The sequence below is a fragment of the Aphidius gifuensis genome, linkage group LG1 (assembly GCF_014905175.1).
Source record: "Aphidius gifuensis isolate YNYX2018 linkage group LG1, ASM1490517v1, whole genome shotgun sequence".
NCBI classification, from domain to species: domain Eukaryota; kingdom Metazoa; phylum Arthropoda; class Insecta; order Hymenoptera; family Braconidae; genus Aphidius; species Aphidius gifuensis.
Window position 1 is genome coordinate 1,330,778 of NC_057788.1, and position 14,035 is coordinate 1,344,812.

The window sequence follows — 14,035 nt, forward strand, 5'->3', positions numbered from 1 at the left end:
GAAAAAGATAGATATATAAATATAAGAAGAACCTCGACTATATAAAATATAGTGTAAAGAGAAGGTAAATACACTGATGGAGAGCCTACCACTACTACCTCCAGCTCCATCACCATCACCACCAGCACGACCAACACCACCACCACCCTCTCCTTCATCTTCATTTTAAACTATAGTATAAAACTATGAAAAAGAGAAGGCAAGTTGCTTTTATGTATTGCATAGAGTTGATGTAATGGATCAAGTCTATACACAAGAAAAAGATTATATTCATTTTCTTTTTTAGAAAAAAAAAAAGGGGAAAGAGTAAAGCACATCAGACATCATCCAGAAACAAGGCAAGAAGAAATCTACAGGCATACAAGAGACTATGAAATATATACAGTGGGGGATACATATTTATTTTATACTTTTTTTTATTTTATTTTATTATAAACTTTTTTTTTTTTTTCTTCTTTTTGTTTAAGAAGAGTTCAAGCATGCACACGCGTTCCATGTGTTGCGAGCACACATAAAAAAGATAAATATATATATAAATGTAATGTTTTTTTTTTGTTTTAATATATAAAAAGATAGATGGTTTTTTTATCATGAGAGAAAAGGAGAGATGATGAGAATGGATACTGCGTGCTTGCTTGGAGCAAAGTACATATTCCTTTGGAATTTTATTTTATTTTTTCTTTCATATTTATGCGACGCATTTCTTTAATTAAAAAATCATATTTATAATATTAATATTGTTGTTGTTATTTAATTATAATGATGTAAGATTATGAATTTTATTGACGAGAAAAAAATGGTATTTAAAAGTTAGGGTAACATTGACAAACGCAAGTTGGAGTAAAAAAAAAATTAAATTTATGATGAAAAATGAATTTAAAAAAATCATATTATTGGTGGTTTTTATTTTTTTTTTTCGAGTAGTGATAACGTTATTTATATTTGAATAATAAAAATAAAAAAATTATTATACGGACGAGCAAATCGATTTTAAAAGATAATAAAAAAACAAAGAATTTATTATTATTTGTTTTTTTTTGATAAAAATGTTGACATGAACATTGGTTTACCGCAGTGCGGTGACAATACGTTTTTTGTTGAATATTATTATGATTTATTATTTTATTGTGTCAGCAATTTATAACCCTGTATCTCATTTATGCTCCAAAACAAAGAATCCAACAAAAAAAAAGGGTAAAATAAAATAAAAAAGCAATATGAAAAAATGCCAATTAATTTTGAAGAAAAAAAAAAAAGATTGTCATTTAATTTTCCAGTCAATAATATATAAATTACCTCAAATATTATGTTTGTTGATTAAATCCAGTATTAAAAAAAATAATAAAATTTAAATAATTATAAATTTCATTGACTTTTAATTGCAAAAATCCAAAGTATATATTTCAAAACACAAATGGTAAATTTAAATAATAAAAAAAAATAAATAAATTCACAATTAATAAACACTGTAATTTAGATAATTATTATTAAAATTCCATGAGTAAATAAATTGATAAATACACGTTAATTTAATATTTAATAAATCATATTAAAAAAAAAAATAAAATAACCAATAAGTATTCAGGATGCGTGACATGCGTGACACCAACTGACTATTTTTTTTTTTTTTTTTTTGTTATTTAATATAAATATTTATTTTGAATAGTATTAAGAAGTGACGTATGCCAATGGGCATATATTGATCAGCTGATGGTCGGGTGGATACTGAAATATTTCGTGGAATTAAACCCCTATTTTTGCGTCATGACGCGTGCGCGTAACAGTAGTAATTTAATTTCTATCTCACTTTATTTTATTCATTGCGCCGTCGTAGTTATTCCCCTTACCTATTTTCTATTTTTTTCATTCTCTTCAATAAAATTTCACCCCCTCAATAGCCTATCTTTGTGTCTTAGTAGGGTGAATTTTTTTTTGTTTTTTTTCTTTACTTTTCTCTTGGTAACTTGTCTATGATATTTTTCGAAAAAGAAATTTTTCTTGATATGATTTTTTAAAATGTAGAAATCTCGGGAGAGATGTTTTATTGATAAAAATGAAATTTTAAATGTATTTTTTTAATCTTTATATTTATATATAGATGAATTGAAATGTAAAAAAATTTTTTTTAAAAATTCATGTATTTTTGTTGATAATGAAGTTTGATAAGTGTTTTTATAATTTTTTTTTTGATTTTTTTTATCATTTGGATTAATTAATTAGTGATTTTAAAAGTAAAATGAATATGATAAAATAAAGTTTAAATTAATATTTACTGAATGAAGAAATATAGATGAGAAAATTATGGAAATTTTTTTGAAAATTAAATATTAAATATTGGAGGAAGATTGTATTATTAAACTTTCATTTTTTTTATTTAACTTTGAAATGATAATTTTTTGCTCTGTTTAAAAATGTATATTTTTATTTTATTTGGCTATTAAAAATGAGTTCATATTACAATGTTTTCTTGGTATTTTAAGAATAGCTAGAAAATAGTGCTGTCTTTTAAAACATGAAAATTGACTAACGGTTGAATTTATATATTTATGTTTGACAAGGAATTTTGTGCTCTTCAATAATAAACTTCAAAGACAATAAAAGAAAATAGTAATATTGTAATAAATATACAAGATAATAATATAAATAAATAATGAGAAAAGAAAAAAAATAAATAATTTATTGTAAACAATGTGGTTTTGTTATTTTTTCTTGTGGAAATTTATAAATAAAAAAAATATTAAATTTTACAGAGCTGTAAAAATTTTATGTGTGTGGTTTAGAAAAATAAACATTTAAAATTAGAAATTGTAATTTTTCAATATTTTATCATTTTTTTTTATTATTCTTTTTCATTTCAAATAAATAAATAGTGAAAACGTGTCTTGTTATTTATTAATATTTAATCACTCACGTATATATTGAAAGACCTAAATATTTTTTACGTTTAGCGTTTGTAATAAATAATTATTTTTTTATTTTTTTTTATCAACGATAAACAGTGTTTATTTGTTGAGCTTTAATATTAATTTTTTTTTTAATTTTTAAATTTTTAATTAGCTAATATGTTATAATAATAAACAGGATAAAATTATTGATAAAAAATAAAAACAATTATATCGTTATGAATTATGAGCTTCAAAATTATCAAGTTACTTTGTTTTTCGTTTTTTTTTTTAAATTTTATTTTTCACGTGTTAAAAATATAAATATATAAATTTTAAAATAAACAAATATTTTATTTACAAATTGTTAAAAATTTAAAAATTTATTTGACTATTAAATATCAGGTTGTTGCCAATATTATATCAAATAGAAAAAAAAAAAAAAATTCAATAAAAATTAAAATATAAAATTGGAAAAGCTAATAAACGTTATTCAATTTTACGAAAATAAAAAATTCAATTAGACAATAAATAATACGTGTAGTGATAAATATCATCTAAATATCAATAAACGAAAATAAAGGGTATTTAAATTTCTGTGTTTTACCAAGAAAAAATACAACTAACGAAAATCCTCTTTTCCAGGAAATAAAACTAGGCTAATCCTTTCACGTAAACAATGCAAAAAAAAAAACCGGTTTTTAACGAAACAAATTCGAGTAAAAAAAAAAAAAAACTGACCCTATTCCTGAAAAATATTCATTCATATTTAAATATTGAATGAAATTTAAAGAACTCGCAATTCTAATGAAACATAAATGAAATAATTTTTTAATTTGGATAGAATGATCTTTTACTAATTGAATTTAATTTCAATAAAATTTTGATTTTCCAAGGAGAAACTATTGTCAATATAAATTGTTAATCAAAATTCTGGAGTAAATAATTTTTTTCTAGATTTTTTAAATGCTAGATTAACAATAAACTAGCAATAAAATTTATATTAAATAATAAATAAGTAAAATAAAATTTAAATATGTTTTTATTGATAGAAAAAAAAAAAAAAATTGTCTAAAGGATGCTTGATAATATCGAACTTTATATCCGAAACAAATAAACAATAGACCCTTTTATCTTATAAATCTTATAAACATCCATAAAATTTAAAAATTTTATAACATAAATTTGAATTTATCATGGCAAAAGTAAAATAACTGATGCATGCAGATGAAAATACCGTGTGAATTGATGCATCAAAAAAATTCATCAAATAAAAATCATAACAATAAATACATTTTTTTCTTTATCAACAAGAGAATGTATTCAAAAATATACATCAAACAAAATAATTTTATATTTTATATAAAGAAATAAAGGGATAATAGAAATAAAATTTATTCATCAACTTACGTCTTAGTGTCAAGTGGTAATATTTTTCTCACAAGAAATTCAACTTTGCGTTAAATTTTTGTTCTCTCTGAATATTTATACTTCCAGAATTTGAATCTTTCAACTTGCTTTTCTCAAAGTACTGCTAATTAAACTTCTGAAATTTTACAAAAATAAAAAACAAATTAAATTCAAGTTAAAGTCTTTAGTAAACATTTTTTGTAATGCTTCAAAAACTTTAAATAAAATTATAAAAATTATTTTCTTTTATTTATTTACTTGAAAAACTATTTTTTTCAATTACTTGAAATTATTTTTTCAACTAAATATCAAGTGTTGATAATTAATTTAAAACACTAGTCATTTTTTAAATTTATCGTTATACTATTTACAAAAAAAAACTGTATAATATTTAAAAATTACAAGAGAATATTAACTGCTTCTCATCGCTCAAAATATCATAAAAAAAAAAAAAATTATTCATTTTGAAAAGTACAATTAACTTGACGTTAAACCATACAAATTTCAAAAAAAAAAAATGTAAATTATTTAAAGAAAATAAAAGAATATTATCAACTAAAATATACTATTTTTTTTTATGCTTATGGGTGTGTAAAGTCCATTATCTTATCATCACAAGGAGCATCAAAGAAAGTGTTACATTATATCCGGAAATGAAATATAAAAAAAAAAAATAACCAACAAAAATTTAAAAGAATTGTTAACAATCAATTCGCTGCTCCAAAAAATTTTACATAATTTTTTAATTTGTTTTAATTTTAGCTAAAGAGGCATTTCCTTTTTTTTGTGCTTTTTTGTTTATATTAAAAATAAATAAAGTGCATGGATATAAATACAAGTGAAAAGACAACAAAGAAAAACATTATTCAATTTTCTTACATCAGAGAATCCAGATTTTGAATTATTTAAATAACAAAAATCACAAGCACGTTGTCTTGTGATGTTGACTTGTTGAAATGTTATACTGAATAAATTTAAATTAAAATTCAATATAGATAAAATAAAATAATATAAAGTACTGTTAAAAAAGTTGTATGATATTTTTGAAATTGATATGAAGTTTAAAATTATTCACAAGTACAGAATAGAAGAGAAATTTTTTTTTTTTTTTTTGGTGTCTTCCACTTGGTTTGATATACGAATTGTTAGTGAGTCTCGATGGCCTCGAACTCGTCTTCTTATCCTCTGAATCGTCCAATCAAAAAAATATTCAACAATATACATTGGTCAATGATTGGCTAGTTGTTGGACACCGTAAACTCACTCATTGGACGTTATAAAATCACCCATGGTTACCATTTATATAAACAATATTTAACGATCGATATTATTATTTTTACCTTGACTATTTTACTATAATACTATTATGCGTATTATCTTGTACATTAAGATGCGATTTTTAAATATTTTAATTATTCAAATATTATTTTAATCAAAAAAAAATCAAATAAAAAAAATCATTTTTCACAAAATTATACTTAGAAATCCAAGTAATTTTTTTTTTCAATTTAAATATCAATTTATTTGACCAGAAAAAATTTAATAATTTAACTAAATTCATATAATTAATATTAATAAATTTTTATTATAGTTTAAATAAACAAAAATAATTAAATTTTATTTTTTAGAAAAAAAAAGAAATTCTAATTTTACTGTAATTTAATTTAAAAATTTATATTATTAAAATAAATATCTATAATTATTACCAATAAATTTTTTTTATAATTTAAATTATAAAAAATAAATAAATAAAAAAAAAATGTGTATATATAATTTTCATGAATTAATATTGTCGTAGGTCATTTTCAAAATAAAAAAAAGAAAAAATCTTATCTTATCGCTGCAAATATATATATTTTTAATTCAATTTAATTTTATATTTTTTGTCCCAGGTCATTGTTGTTTTTGTTATTGTTGTTGAAGGTTAGTGTGCAATTTAATAAGCCTCATAAAAACAATAATAATAAAATATTAATAAAAAATAATAATAATGATGATAAAATAAAGATGAATGAACGAGTGAAAGGGGTTAACGAACGGAAATCATAATGGATCCAAAGCCAATGATCACAGTGTTGTCTTGTCTTTTCTTGTTGGTTGCGTCTCGTGTTGTTGTTGTTGTTGTTATTGTTGTTGTATTATATACAAAGATGCGGTGAATAAAAGAGAAAGGATAGTAAAAAGGATGATGCCCATGATGATGATGATACTCTTCCCTCTTGTGCATTTGTCTGTAAAATGCATCTCTCCCTTCTCTCCCTCTCTCTCTCTCACTCTGTATAATTTTTTATATATATTTTTTTTTGTTTTTTATTTTGTTTATATTTTTATCATTATAATTTTATTATTTTTTATATTTTTCTTCTCTTAACAATCCTCCTTTCAACTTCGTGAGAAGATTCCACTTCGCTTTCTTTTCGCATGTATATACTCTCAACTTTACCTCCTCTTTATAACTCTTTTTTTTTTTTTTTTTTTTTTTTAACTCATTTCTTCAAGTTTCTTTTCTTCCTCTTCATATTTTCCACAATATCTATCCTTTTTATATTTTTTTTTCTATTCATTTTACTGTCCTTCACTGGAAGACACGAATACTCTCACAAAATGCAGCAAAGTCAACTTAAAAAATGTTATTTTATTTTATTTTTTCAACTTTATAAAACCGGATTTCAACCCGCAAACATTCTACTATATATATACTTGGTCAAAAGAAGACAACAAAGTTTATATTTTAAGACTATTTAACTGAACAATAAAAATCATTTGAATTTTTTTTTTTCGTTTTTGTTTTAATAATTATTTAATTTAATGATTTATTTATTATTTTAGAAAATATATAAAAAATATATTTATTTTTTTGGAGTCGTGGACTCGATTGTGAGTATATCTGGCGCCGGAAATCATCAATGTTTCATAGTGATACCTTCGACCATGCATCGATCGTTATTCCTGAATAATTAATTTCTAACCACTGTATATGGTCTTGTATAGCATCGCGTGGTTTTAATAAAAAAAAATATATATATAAAATAAAAATATACAAAACGTTAAATAAAAAAATAAATATAAAAATACATATATTATTTATTTATAATAAATAAATTAAAAAATAATATCAAAAAGAAAAAAATATTTTCTATCAAGTTTTTTTTTCAAAAAAATATAAGAGAAATATTTTAAAAAATAAAAAAATTATTGTCTTATTTTTAGTGGGAGTATTGAGTATACATTCTGAGAAAAAAAATGTATATATGGAAATCCAAGGGGGCTGAAAACTCAAAGGGGTGTTGAGCAGTGTGAAAGAAAAATTTAAAAAAAAAAAAAATCGAGACAGTATTTTTCTCTCTCTCTCTATTTACCTGGTAGTGTATAGAAAAAAAAGAGTCATACTGTATATATATATGGTCTTAAACACGGTACACATACAATAACAATAATGATAAAAAAAAAAAAGTGAGGGATATAAAGAAACTGAGGGAATATATATACGAGTGAATAAAAGCGATAGAAGAATTGCAAACTACTGTGGGTAACGACGCATCTGTCTCAGAATATTTGATTGTCATTCGAAACCTATGACTACTGTACGGTGTACACTTATAATTTTTTTTTTTTTATATATTTTTTTTCCCTCAGGTTTAACTCTTAACTCTGATAAACCCTCCGACAAACCCTTGCTCAACATAACTTTCATTTATATTTATTAAAAAACGAAAAAATTATTCGAAAAAAAAAGAAATATATAATTTTTTTTTTTTTTTTTGCTCAAATCAATATATTATAATTAAATTGACAAAATTGATTGAGTAAATTTAAATTTAATTTAATTTTATTGATAATATAATAATTAGCAATAAATATTATTTTTTTTTTAATTATAAAATTTGCAAAAATTAATTTTAAATTTAGTTTAAAAATTAAAAATCAATTTTTATTTTACATTTGAGATTATTAATTATTATCTGACTAAGTATATAAATATTTTTTTTTTTAAATATAAAAATCTAATTAAAAATTTAACAAATATTAAAAATTTAAAAATAAAATTTCCAAGAAACTTTTTATTTAAATAAATAAAAAATTCAAAGTAACTTTTCAGTGCAATTAAATCGATTTTTTAAACTTTTTTTTTATTTAAATATTAAAAAAAAAAAACATCATGTATCGTATTAAAAATTACAAGTTGAAAGAAAATAAAATACGAGATTATTTTTATACTCACAGTTCAGTAAAGTGTATGAAAAAAAAAAAAAAAAAAAAAAGACAATGGATAAAATAAAAAAAAAATGGTTTTATAAAAGTTTAAAAGTAAAATTATGAAAATTACATGTCTAGGGGATGGTTGTCGAGAGAGTGGACAGACGGGTGATTGTTTCAGGGGGTGGTAAAAAAAAAAAAAGTGAATAAAGAGGGTGATATATATTTTTGCATGGCTGTCACCGATATGACACCCATCTGCATTCGACATCGGCTTTTGCCCTCAGCACGTAAACTTTAATAATTTATACGTTATTTATAAATATATCTTAGTTTCTTCATGTCTCTTATTCACTCGAATATATCCCCTCATTTTATTTTCCTATATGCGAGGGAGAAAAACCACATGTGAAATTTTTCAAAGGTAAATTTACATCAAGAAAAATTTGGATATATAAATTGCAAATTATTATTATGACATCATTGTATTAAAGGGAAAAAAAAAACGCACTTTTTTTTACTTTTAAGGTATACGCCCCGTTTGATATTAATAAATTTTAAAGGAAAAATCATTAATAAAGTTGCTAATTAGGACCGATGATTAATTTATCAAAAAAAAAATAATAAAAATATATTTCAAAAATATATGCGTTTTTGAATTATTTTTATTAGTTAGTTAATTAAATTATTAATGATAAATATTATTGTTTATTGATAAATTCATTTATGTATTTTATGTTTGTTATTAATTTATTTAAATAAACTATGTAATATTTGTGTCTTGAACTCTTTGATAATTTTACGTAGAAAAAACGAGAAATTTGATAGAAAAATTTTTTTTATAATTTTTTAATTAATAATATTAATTTAAATAAATTATTTATATTTTTTTATAAATATTTGTAGCTTTTTTAATTGTTTATAATATTATTTAAACTAGGAAAATTTAGCAAGTCATTTACTAACAAATTTTCCATAAATAAATTTTGGAGTTTTTTAATTTTAATTATAAAATTAATTTAATTATTGATTATAAATTTTATTATTAGTTAATAATTTTATTCCCTATTTATTAATAATCTTCACCTATTTATTGTTAATAATTTTATTTAAATAAATCACACCCAAGTACATTTCATCTCAACAAAAAAAATAAAAAAATAATTTTTTAAAATGGCACTTGTGCTTCTTTCTATATTCAATTCGACAATCCGATAATAGCTGTAATGATGAATAGCATGAAGTTTGTGAATAGCATGATGATGATTGTTGAACAAAAAAAAAAAAATCTTTTTATTAAGCTTATCTATAAATTTGTTATCACGATATTAAATTCAACTACATATGCTCAAGTTATAAAATACAAAGAAAAACCGTCATATTCTTTGTCTATAAAAAAAATTTTTTTTTTTTTTTAATAAATAAAAGCTGCTGACATACAAGAGAATTCTTCGAAAAAAAATAAAATAAATAATAAAAAAAAAAACTAGAGCATTGCTATGTCAGCTATAAAGAAAATTTTATGATTAATAATTTTTTTTTTCTTTAATTATTATTATTATTATTACAGAATTAAATTAAATTGTATTTTTTTGGTTAATAAAATTGTGAACAAAAATAATTCAAGTTGAACACGAAAAATAAATAGAATAAAATTATAAATAATTGAGTTGAATCAAATTGAGAATGGTCAATGTGCCAAGATCGCGTGTGGTCGATTGAAATCTTTGATTTTTCATGTGTGCATGATCATGTTTATTATTATTATTTTTACTACTGGCTTTCTTAAAGCAACGAAATTATTTACAGGTGGTCATTGAGAATGTTGAAGAGATTATTTGACGGGCCATCGACTCCCACACGATAAATAAATAAAGAAAAAAAAAAACAAATATCTCTTTTTATTTTTATAAAAATAGAATTATAGTTGAAAAATAAAAAAATAACTGACCAGTTCAATTTTACTATTGCTTGGATTATTGAAATAAAAAAATATTTAAATTTTTTCAAATAGATATTAAATTTAGATGAAGATAAAATTGTTTTTCTTGTTTGTGTTAATTAAGGAATTTTTTGAAATTATTATATAATTAATGAAATATAATAAAGATAGAGAGAAAAATAAATTGAATTTTAGGAATTTAAAAATGTGTTAATTTTATAACACGAGGTGGATGTAATATAAAATATATGTGAGTTAATGGGTGTATGTACGAGACTTGTAGATCAATTTTCCAAGCAGGTGTAATCACGTAATTTATAAGAGAAACATATATTGAGAGTTTTAGACGAGGCAATGGATAATAAACTACATTGCTGTATTTGCTCAAGTTGAATTAAGTATACACATGTATTCACAAACTCAATACATATAAATAAATAAATATTTATCATCTAAATCCATCATTATTTCAGCCAAATTACAAATTACATTCCAACATGTCGTCGTTTTCGTTGTCGACAACCAAAAATATTTCCAACGAAATTAGTAAATTATTTATTCATTTATTTAAATTATAATACTTTTTTTTTTTTAATTTGTGTTTTTAAGTTTCAAGAACATCTGCAAGATTATACTCATAAATATATTTCTTGTCAATTTAAAAATTATGTTATTAATATTTTTAAATTTTTTATGAATAAAATGATTAATAAAAATTAAAAAAAAAATTAATTTTAATATATAATATTATAAATAAATAAAGAGCAATTTTAATTAAATTTTAATATTTTTTTTTAATCATGTTATCATTATTAATTAACAACGATAAATAAAAATATTTTTTAAAAAATTTTTGTTTTTTAAAATCGACTTATTTAATAGTGATGTTTAATTTTGTTTTTTTTTTTTTCTATCAATAATTGTTAATAAAAAAAAAACCCGATTTATATATATAATTTTTTAAATAATTGAAAATATGAAAATGTTGATGATCTTGAAGCAATTATTTGAGTTACATTTAACTCTCGCTTAATCACAAAAATAAACATGTTAAAAATGTACCCTAACGCATTTAAAAAATGCAGCAATGTTATAATTTAAAATAAAAAAAAAAATAAAAAAATCAACAACAAAAACAACAACTAAAATAAAAAATTGATATATGAGAAATTAAAAGTGGCAAATGAATACTGCATTGGAATGAGTAAATGAGACCTAGCACAGCTGTTGCAATTGCCTTGTGCAACTGCATTAATGTTGTTTTCATATACCCACATATAATAAATATATATATAAATACATATACTTGTATATCAGTATATGCAGTGTGTATTTATCGACCTTGTGCATGCCTCGGTATCTATCTCACAATATTAAATTCAGTCTTATACATGGAATACCAATCCAAGAAAAATAAATTTTTTCATAAAAATATTTGTTGTTTTTTTAAATTTAAAATATATATTTATAATATATATTAATATTTATTATTAATATTATTTTTACATTGTTTATTGACAAAAATAAAATAAACAAAATTATATTAATTATTATTTATTAATTTTAATATAATTAAAATAAATGGATGAAAAAATTTTTTTGTCAATTTTTAAAATTGTATTGAATTTAATTACAGTTAAATTTCATGATCATTAATTAATTAATTTTTTTTATTATCATATAAATATTGTTAATTAACAATGATAAATAAAAATTAATTAAAAATATTATTTGCATTATTATTTTTAATATATAAAAAACAAATAGAAAAAAAATTGTAGAAAAAGTTTTTTTCGAGTTTTTTAAATTGTTATTAAATTGAGTTGTAAATAAATAATTGTTTATCAATATTATTATCATGAAAATGATTATTTACAACAAATAATAATTTTTCAAAAGAAATATATTAATTTTAATATGATATTTTTTTTGTGTATATAAATAATAAATAAAATAAAAAATCGAATTTACAGAGGCGTGGGTTTACCCACGTGCTCTAAATAACATTGATTTATTTACAAATCAATATTTATATTTAAAAATCGTCGCAACATCGTAATTTACATTAATCTTGCATCAATATATCCTTTCTCTATATTTTAATAATAATTTATTATCAATTAATATCTTGCAATAATATTTTTTTCATTTTTTAATTTATCAATTGTAAAATTTTAAATTTAAACGTTAAAAAAAGTTAAATTAAAACTTGTTATTCATTATTTAAAATACCTGGCTATTTAAAAATTACATACTAATTCAATTGTTGTTAAAAATTAATTTTTTTTTCCAATATTGTTATGTGAGTTGTCATGGTTACGTTTTGTTGGGTTAATGGTTTTCTTGACTTGCGCTCAACAAACAAAATACTATCACAAAAATACTCTATAAAAAAAAATTTTTTATAAAAAAAGTGTCGTTGGTTATTCAGTAATAGAATCGCATTATTCCAGTCAACTATTGTCACAGTTATTGTCCATAAAAAAAATAAAATAACGACGACATAAATTTTTATGTAAAAGAGAAAATTAATTTTTAAAAATTAAAATAACACTGTGTTTCTTTGTAAATAAAAATTATTTTCTTTTCTTTTATTACTCGATAAATAAAACAATAAATAACAACAATAATTTAGTAGTAAAAAAAAATTTTTTTATAAGGTCAAAAAGGTAAATTATTCAACACTTGTTGCCGCCCCAGTTTTAATATTATCAAGTCAAAAGACTAGGCACTTTAAAGCATTGCAATAAAATTATCCTAGTTGTAAAATAAAAAAATATATATTTTATAAACAAATAAAAACAATAAAAAATATAAAATAAAATTATTAAAATCATGCAATTAAAAAATCTATTTACAATAACAATTCCAAAACAACAAATCTATAAATATTTCATCAATAAATTTACAACTCGATAAATAAATAAATATTCCCTCGCAAATTAATATTTCCAATAAAAAAAAAAAATTCATTATAACATCTCAACATTCCAGCCAACTCGACAGTACAAAATTTATACATTTGTTATTTATTATAAATCAAAAACTTTCTTCAACTCGTCATAAATCAAATTGCAAAAAAAAAATAAAAAAAATAAAAATAAACCGATTACGATAATAATTTAAAATAAAAAAAAGAATCAATAATCTAATCAACTTGTTATTACTTTCTGAACTATGCACTCAAATCTTGAAGTCATTAAAATAACAACAATAATAATAATATAAAATAAATGATAAAAAAATTTATGAAAATTGAATTAAAAAAATTAAAAAAAAAAAAAATTTATCCTTTCATTTTTCTTTGACAGGGATGAATTTTATATATTTTTTCGAATTAAATTTTAGCAAATAGGATTATCCATATGAAATTCATGTTACATCACAAAAAAAATACCCCAAGTCTGTAATGTTATCAGCTCGATAACGCGTCAAGTGACGTCATCATGACAATACATACAAAGCGTCGTTTTATCACCCAGAAAAACTATATAAAGAAATTTAATAATAATAAAATATAAACAATTATTAAAAAACAAAAATATCAAGTTAAATTATTTGTTAATAATAAACAAATCCAAGCTTGATAAATAATTTATAAATA

The 14,035-nt window shown here is 20.8% G+C and overlaps 1 protein-coding gene across 3 annotated transcripts in view; it reads right to left on the reverse strand.

The window, feature by feature from the left end:
- The window catches only part of LOC122860770 (heterogeneous nuclear ribonucleoprotein K-like), a 44,109-nt gene that overhangs the window by 29,535 nt on the left and 539 nt on the right, over positions 1-14,035 (reverse strand). For 2 of the 3 annotated variants that reach the window (XM_044164744.1, XM_044164742.1), the window contains exon 2: positions 4,293-4,428. The gene's annotated coding sequence lies outside the window, so the exon portion shown is untranslated. Of the gene's footprint in view, positions 1-1,296; positions 1,723-4,292; positions 4,429-14,035 lie in introns of those variants that run through there. The other variant, XM_044164743.1, reaches the window with a different exon arrangement.